Source organism: Rhinolophus sinicus, chromosome 17, assembly GCF_057876585.1.
Source record: "Rhinolophus sinicus isolate RSI-liver-muscle chromosome 17, RSI-T2T, whole genome shotgun sequence".
NCBI classification, from domain to species: domain Eukaryota; kingdom Metazoa; phylum Chordata; class Mammalia; order Chiroptera; family Rhinolophidae; genus Rhinolophus; species Rhinolophus sinicus.
In genome coordinates, this window is record NC_142517.1 from 23,484,384 (window position 1) to 23,493,517 (window position 9,134).

Here is a 9,134-nt window from a genome sequence, read left to right on the forward strand (position 1 = left end):
AAGATTGTAAGTTATTGTAAAAATGCAGTTACTGTTATTAACTATGTTTCATAGGAGTTGAAACTTTTGTTTAGCTGAAAATTATTTAGAGCAGCACATAGCAATTAAATAGCACACAGGCTCTAAATATGTTTTTCAAAATATATTTCATACAGTGATATGGAACATTTTAAAATTCATCATTAAGTTGAAAAATGATAATCTATGTTTTTACTCCCTGATGAGCATTAGGACTTTTGCAATGGTAGTTTTCAAGTATGGTGATATAGTTTTCAAGCAATATCTTTGAAAAATCTCATTTCTTTTTCCAGTGGATGGGCTGGAAGGACAATGAACAATGTGTTGTTTATTTCATAAATTCTGAATTTTTTAAAGGCAAGTTTTGGTGTGTGAAAGTTGGCTAAAACACACTTATAGTAAGAAACACCTTGGTTCTTACAGTGAGTTATTGCTCTTTTTAAAAGTGGTTCATTGGCAGTGGCTTGAGTAATGTAACCCTTTCAAGTAGGTGCGTGTATACAGATTGAACATATTTCGCAAAAATCATACGCTTTGAATTACAGATATGTATATGGAAATGTGAGGCACATAGGGCATGTTTGAATAACATGTTACTTTGCCAGAACTCTAAAAAAATTAATTCCAGCTATGGGGTCTTTTTGCTGATGCTGTAATAATGCACACTTCAATTCACCTTAAAAAATGTCTCCCTATATTGACTACTGAGTTATATCATAACGTTTTTGTGGTTTTTCATGTGTAAGTGTGAAAGCTTTATGGCATTATTTTTTCATTCATTTTGTAATTACAATTTTTCAATCTATGTAATATCTGAGGGAACACAATAGGAATATCAATCAATTTATATCGCAGTGGGGATTTTTTAATGAAAAATAAACTAAACTTTTCTGATGATTTTTTTCTGAAATGGCTTTCTTATACGGTCTAATAAACAAATTTATCTTAAAGTCTAAATTCAAATATAAAACCCCTTGCGAAGATATGCATTTAGTATTTTTTTTTTTCCTTTCAGAGAACTTTGTTGCTCAAAAGAACAATTTCTGTTGTTGTGGCTCTAAGTCCCAAAACAGTTATAAAGTGGAAAAAGTATTTTTTAAGAAACCTAAATACTCATTTTCAGTCTTAACTGGATTTACCAATGCCTCTCCTCTTTCTTTTCACTTAACTTCACACACACTTCAACAAGCCTGCCAATCAACTAACCCATTTCCTCCTTAGATCAAGTGCTTTGCAGCTGCTTTCCGGGTTGTCCATGCCCAAGGAGATGCAAATGTAATGCAAATGAGTCCCTGGGATACATGTTAATAAAAGGTATACAATTCAGTGCTCTGTGTTTCCCCAAAAGTAAGACCTAACTGGAAAATAAACCCAACATGATTTTTCAGGATGACATCCCCTGAACATAAGCCCTGATGCATCTTCTTGAGCAAAAATTAATATAAGACCCGGCCTTATTTTTGGGGAAACATGGTATGAACCAGTTGGCTTCTTTGTCTACCAATACTGAGCTGTTACATGTTTGCAGAATTCGTTTAGGCAATGAATGAATTCACATAAAGCTCTATGCTCTGTAGGGAAATAGAGCTGCTGTAAACCCCAAACCAGCAAAAGATGGCTCTTCTGAATCTGGAAGAGAAAACCTTGACCCTGCCTCCTTCCTTATTTCAGTGGTTTGGCTCACCAAAGGCAAACACCCTTAAACAATTTAGGGAAGTGGGTTCTTCTATCGGTTTGGGGATTTCTCTAGACTTCCCTTTTATATGCAGTCCAGCCCTAAGCTGTGATGTTTTCTGGGTGTCTTCAAACAACTGAAAAGGCTAAACCTCTGCTTTCAGTTCTGTATTAGCTTCTTGTCACACTAGGAATTCTCTTTCTATCTTAGTTGCCCGTGATTTTTGTCTTTTCCTTTCCTTGGCTTTCCACTGATGATATTCCTTAACATAATTTACTGCTTTAAATTTCTATATTGAAGACTATTTCCTGTGTACATCCCTCCTCCCTATGCACTGTGTCTATCAATGCATCTGATGCCCACTCTTCTTAAAAAGGTGAGGGAATAAGATATAAGTAGAAATTGAGGGGGTCTTTTAAATCTTAAACAAGAAAATTATTGATGTTATACCCAGCTTGCATGAATCAATTCACTCAAATATTCAAAAAATTGCATATTCTTTTGCAATCATAATTTTGACAGGGACTCTGTCTCATTGGGATGACAGGAAATGGAACCCCAGGCATCCTCAGTACTCCCTACCTCCCCTCCCTTCACCACACCTTGGTTCCAGAGTTGTATTAGGGGACAGAAATCAAATGAGATGCAAGGGCAGTTAACAAGCAGTACCTTTTCAAGAATGTGTTCCTCCCCTACGTAGGACCATCTGATTGTTGAAACTGCACTGACAGATCTTCTGTGTTTTTAATAAAAGCCACAAGTCTTAATTTTTATGTGAATGCTCCCAAATTGTAAATGCTTATTTAAATGATTCAGTTTAAATAATATACTGCAGTTCAGCCCAATGGCCACCATTTTTCAACTTCTGTCTTGGACTTAATTCCGTAAAAGCACTTGCGATCACATGCTTCCACTTTCTGCCCTGCCTGAAGGCTAGGGGTCAGCCTGGCTGCCTATTTCTTAATGTTTCATGACCAAGGGGTTCAGTGGAAATGTTTGCTTGTATAGCCTCTGATTTACCATTTGGTGATTATAACTTACTACACAATACTTTGTGCTTCTGGATTTTTCGGGTACTAAAGCATATGCACAACAATAACAAATCAATTATATCAAATAGTAGGCTTGCATGAGTTCTTAATTTTAAAAAGTATAAATGAAACAAAGTAAAACTATACTTTATAATGATGACATTAGTTTTATTATCAAAGTTATAAAAATGGAGCACTGCCCCAGAGCTATTTCTAAATGATTCCAGTGGTTCAGCAGTTAGTCACAAATTTCAGTGGCTTCTAGGTCAGATTGGATACCACGTACCAACATTTTGAAGGCGCTAACTCAGTGGTTTTTATGGGGTAGTAGGGATCCTATTTCCTCTGAGATGGTACCAGAGATGAGTGAGTTCTCTGGTTATCCAGATGACTTGGAGTAAGGCGTTAACGTATCCAGTGTGTTTAGGGACAAAATTACCAAATTAAAGTTGAGACCTGGGATTCAGGAGAGGGAGATGCTGACAGAGTTCACATATACAGCTAAGAAAGACATAGTATAGTGTTAACAGGGAATTGTTTTCTTAGGTGCTGTAGACTGGCAAAAATAGCTCTCCAGAAAATCCACCAAAAGAATGGTTTATTCAGGAAAAGAGAAAAAAAAACAACAACAAAAAAAATGAGGTCACCCCAGTAGTGTGCAGATGCACACTTCTGACTGGCACTCCAACCGGCCGCCCACATGAAGAAGAAAAACCCAAATCCAAAATGGCTATTCTATTTATTAGCATCCCAGCCCCAGCAGTTACCACAAAGTTTAACAGGAAGTCAGGACTGCAGAATTAACAAAGGGCGCAGCTCCACCCATTGTCCTCCCAGCTCTACAGTTAACTATCTTAAGATGCCAGCTTACTTTTATCAGTGAAAATATAAAATAAGACAACAAAATGCAGTATATTGCCTTTAAGACAGTAGGTGCTCAACAAATGTTTACTAACAGGAAAGAAAAGCCTTCTGATATCAGGTGGAACTGGAGAACATGTTTGGCATGCTGGTTTATTCCTTGTAGAGATGCTATAACTCCAACACTGTGGGGAATATGTTAATAAAAGGAGAGACTCTAGAGGCTGAGATACCAATGCATGATGTGCATCAAAAGTCCTGGCAAGAGCACATAGGTGAAGTTGGAATCTGGATCTGGAGGATGGGAGGCATGGAAAACCAAGTTGCAAGAGATGATGGAGAGTGAAACGGACAGGATTTGGTACCAAAGATATAAACAGTGATTTGGGAAGGGCAAACTAGACATGGCTGTCTAAATTTCAAAGACTGAATGGTTAGGGGCATGAAGTTACCCTTCAACAAAACTTTGGTAAATGAAGAGCTAGTTTCAGGAGATCTATACTGTGCTTTATTTTGGACAAATCCCATTAAGAAGCTCTACATCTTACTAGCCTCCATTGCCTCCCTAGTACCAATGGGACAGGTTTTAACCTCTTCTACTTGGTCTAAAAAGTCCTTTGACAAATGACCTCAAACTACCTCTCTAGTCCCCATATAGCACACTAAATGCTTGATATTCTACATCTACTCAAACACCCTGTTTCTTTCTCTCTTTTTTTTTTTTTGCTATTTCCAAAACATGCTAGGCAAGTGCCCCCGGCATGTTGACTCTGTCTGCCATGCCCACCTTCCTCTTCTCTACCTAGCAGGCAAGCCCTAGTATCGAAGATGCCACATTGATGAAGGTGTTCCCAGCTCTTCCTGTCTCTGCTGGAATAACTCTCATTCATAACTTCATGGGCTTCGTAAGGAGCATGTATTAGTTATCTTTGTATTGCATGTGCTGTATATCGTAGCAGTTTAAATGTTTGTTAATAAGATGATTTAAATATTTGAGAAGGAGAGTGGTCTATGGCGTTAGATTTAAAGTTAAGAGTAGTTTAGGGAAAGACACTGGATATGGGGATTTGTGTGGTTATCTGGGAGAAAACTGTTCCAGTGGACCAGTGAAGGGAAGTCTGGACTCTGAGTTGCTGAAAGGAGAGAATGCCAGGGAAGAAAGATGGAGCAGAAAGATCAGACGACCTTTTAAAGAAGTCTGGTTATGAAGTAAAAGAAAAAGAGGATGGCTTTTTAAGTTGAAAGCAATAATAAGAAAAGCCTTTTTAGCTTGGTGACAATTTGGGCCTTCTTTTAGGAAGGAGAAAAGAGGGATTAACTGAAAAAAAAAGTGAGGGGGGGAAATTAAAGGAACTGGAAGACAGTGGGTTCCTGAGATGGGAAGACTTGGGCTCAAAAACTAGGTAGTAAGATTTAGAAGGAAAAATGGAGAGATCTCTTTCCTTTTAAAACAAGAGAAGGAAAGAAAAGGGTAATTTGGGTGAGACTATTTGATGTAATAGGAGAGAAGTAGAGAATTCATATTAGATGGCCTAAATCTTCTCAATGAAAGGAATGTAAAAGTCACCCACTGAAAATGAAACAGTCAGAAGTAAGTTTCAGGCAGATCACAAGCAATAGTGAAGTCAATAAGAAATAGGACAGCATTACTGAGCAACACTGAAAACCCAGCTGAGCTCGGAGAGCATACATCAATAGTCCCTGCAATACACAGCACTATGTGACATCCTTGAGCAATGTGTACCCATTGAATAGGAGTGGAGGAAATAGACTGTGTCCAGGATTGTGGACTAACGTGAGGGTCTAGTGAAAGGAGAGTTTAAGTGGTTGACCATGGGATTTTTAACTGGGTAATGAGGCCAACGAGGCAGTGGGGTTTCTCATACCTCAGGATAGGACAAAGGGGTTAGAAATCAACAGTCATGACAGGGACAAAGCAACAGATTCCATAGGAGTCTGGGAGCTCATGATGTAAGGAGGACATTGAAGACTAGGAGGCCAGTTTCAGAATTTGATATCTTGAAGGACCAGTTCTGGGTAATGACCAGGGTGTCCCAGCTAGAGGTGAACCATTGGGCTGAAAGTGTTGGAAGGATGCCAAGAGAAGAGATAACGTTCAATCCAAGGGTTGAAGTTGTAGAGACTGCGTCTCCTGGAGGTCAGTAAAAGGAAGCTGTAAGGAAAGCAGTAATGACATAAGGGTTTCAGAGGACAAGTGTTTCTTGATGATATGGTTGTGGAACCATGAGCCTAAATGAGAGGGGGCAGCAAGAATGACACCTTGCCCCGGTTCTGCTTTGGGGGAGCAGGACAAGTAGAGATGTCCTTTTGAGAAGGCAGAAGGGAAGAGGTATTGTGAAGGGAGACCAGTAAACGAAATAAAAAAGAAGGAGTGTCCTAGGCAAAGTTTATGTATGTGAATGAATTTGTTCACAATTGACAGATGTTAACTATGCACTAAGGTAAATATAACACACACACACAAAATTCCCATTAAGAGTTACCAGTTTAAGTCACAAAATGTTTAGCAAAAAACAGGATTATAGCTAAATGTACTGCTGCTATTCATGGGATACTTTGAAAATAAGCTCACATCTCCACGTGTCCTGTAGCCATAGGCCCTAGCTTAGAATTAATTTGATTATTGGTTTATGCTTTATTTTAGATTATAATTTTTGGATGTTTAAAATTTCCTAGATTTTGTCCAACACAAAGTATAAAATTTTGACAGATAATTCATAGTGGTTCACTAATTTAGTAGTTTACTAAATTTTACTGAGTATAAAATATATACAAGCTACTATGCTGTGGACTGAAAATGCTGAGAAGGGTCATGAGGGAATATTTCCTCTTTTAGGAATGCTGAGGTTTCAAACTGTTTTTAATTCAGTGTAAATATGCAAATAATATTTTAATATAATCAGAAAATTTGATAGTATTAAAAAATAGATTATTTTGAACTTTAACCTTATTTTAATAGATCAATGTAAATGCTTCAAACATAAAAAAAAAGTATTAAAAGATTATAGCAATATAATATTAAAATATAGTAAAACTAGGTTGTTTTTGAATTCTCACACATGAAAGTCTTGAATTCAAAGAATTGAATCTTTGAACGCTTCATGAATTTATGTGTCATCTTTGTGGAGGGGCCATACTAATCTTCTCTGTATTCCAATGTTTTTTAGTGTATTTGGGGCCAAAGTGAGCACCAAAGAACTGCATCTTGAATGTAAGTATTTATGCTCTGAGAAGATTTGGAAAATGTAGGTTTGTTTTGTCATATTTGTAATTATTACTGTTCTATAAACTAAATAAATATTCAGAAATTAGATTCTTCAGGTAGAAAATAGAGCAAACCTCTAATGTCTCATGTGAAACTTCTAAAACTTTTGTGGTTTTCATATTATCTGTAGATTTAATATATTTTCAGTTTCCAGGATAGTGTAAGTTAAAAGACAAAGCCATTGAACCATCAAAGGAAAACAGTTTTAAAATGTACTCCTTTATTGTGGTGAATATGGAAAGCAATCTTTTCTTATCATATAATTGTAAAAGCAGGGAAACTGTTTCGTGATTAAATAGTGACCAAACAGCTCATTTACCCTTTTCTGCCTTTTGGGAAAGTCAAAGGTATACGGTTGCCAAATCACAGAGAGCCAAAAAAAAAGTTACAGGACCAGTGGTGAAGAAGTGCGAACACTGTTAAGGAAGCTGTTTTCCTGATTATGCTGGTCGCTGGCTCCCTTAACTGGGTCACTATAAATTAAATCCACCATTATTACAAATTCTGTTGTATAAAGCAATATTTCTGCATATATTTAGAAAATTGCTAAACTAGAATGCTAGTTTTTCATTTTCAATGATGATTTTAGCACCAAAGCTCCTCTGGTTCCAGATATTCATTATTAAATTGACATAATGAGTCTATTCATCTCGGTTTCCATGTGCCTAAAACACTGTCAGTTTTAGCTCTCGCCTATGCTTCCCCCATCCAGGCCCTTTGATGACAACTTGAGGTAATGAACAGAATTATTGTCATTTAATAAGATGTCTTTTTTTTAAGCTGATAATGTAATTCAGGGAAAATGAAAACTCTCTACCATTTTTACTAGTTGAGTGGCCTTGAACAAGTGGCTAAACCGCTCTTAAAAAAAAAAAGAAGATTGGGATTGTTATTGCAAGCATTAAATGAGAACATGTTTGCACAGTAGATACCCAACAAATATTAGATTCTAATTAACTAATTGACTATTTGGCCAAAAGGAAATAAAGGCCGCAAAAGTGCAGGGACTGGGAAAGGTAATTGAAGCGCAGAAGAAAAATAAGAAAAAGGCATGTTGGTGCTTGTCTCTGCCTTTTGCTCAGAGAGTTAAATAGGCTCTTCCCAGAATATTTAAATTATATATTTGTTAATTTAGCAAGTGCTAAGTTTATATTAATTTAATAAAATCCTACTTCAATGGGATAATTTGGAAAGCCCTCTGGATGCGTTATAAAAGATTTGAGTCTTATATTCAATTGTCTTTGAAATCTTTAAAATAAGTACCTTTCCTTGTCAAAAATCACACCTAATGCTGTATTTTTGCATAAAGTAATCATCTTATTTCTGACAACAGAGAGGTGGGAAAGGTGGTGGGGTTTGGGGTACAATAAACATGATTGAAGAAATGCCTTATGTTTCCATGTTTCCCAAAAGATTTCTCAAGGTGAACTATGAATGAGAACCATTGTTTTTCCCCATAGCAATGAGCTGGGTTTTGAGAGAACAGGAAGGAATCAGCTTGACCAGGAAAATGAGCCCTATATTTCTGATGCCCTGGAAGGAAGGAAAGGAGGAAAGGAAGGAAGGAAGGAGGGAGGGAGGAAAGAGACAGGTTATATCTCCCTTTGTCAGCATTTTCAGCCATAATTCCTGCCCACCTGTTTTTTCTTTCTTTCTTTCTTTCTTTCTTTCTTTCTTTCTTTCTTTCTTTCTTTCTTTCTTTCTTTCTTTCTTTCTTTCTTTCTTTCTCTCTTTCTCTCTTTCTCTCTTTCTCTCTTTCTCTCTTTCTCTCTTTCTCTCTCTCTCTCTCTCTCTCTCTCTCTCTCTCTCTCTCTCTCTCTCTCTCTCTCTCTCTCTCTCTCTCTCCCTTCCTTCCTTCCTTCCTTCCTTCCTTCCTTCCTTCCTTTCTTTTTCTTCCTTCCTTCCTTCCTTCCTTCCTTCCTTCCTTCCTTCCTTCCTTCCTTCCTTCCTTCTTTCCTTCCTCCCTTCCTTCCTTTCTTTCCTTTATTTAAATTAAAGTTTATTGTGGTGACAGTTGTTAGTAAAGTTACATAGGTTTCAAGTATACAATTCTGTAATACATCATCTATATGTCACATTGTGTGTTCACCACCCAGAGTCACTTCTCTTTCTATCACCATATATTTGATCCCCTTTACCCTCATCTCCCACCCCCCTACCCACTTACCCTCTGGTAACCACTAAACTATTGTCTGTGTCTATGAATTTTTGTTTCTTCATTTGTTTGTCTTATTCTTTCGTTGTTTTCAGTTTTATATACCAC

At 37.0% G+C, this 9,134-nt stretch overlaps 1 non-coding gene across 1 annotated transcript; it reads right to left on the reverse strand.

Moving 5' to 3' along the window:
- Window positions 1-6,689: 6,689 nt before the first annotated feature.
- On the reverse strand, window positions 6,690-6,797 carry LOC141568052 (U6 spliceosomal RNA). The gene has a single exon (XR_012491069.2). It is a non-coding gene; the product is annotated as a U6 spliceosomal RNA (small nuclear RNA).
- Window positions 6,798-9,134: the final 2,337 nt, after the last annotated feature.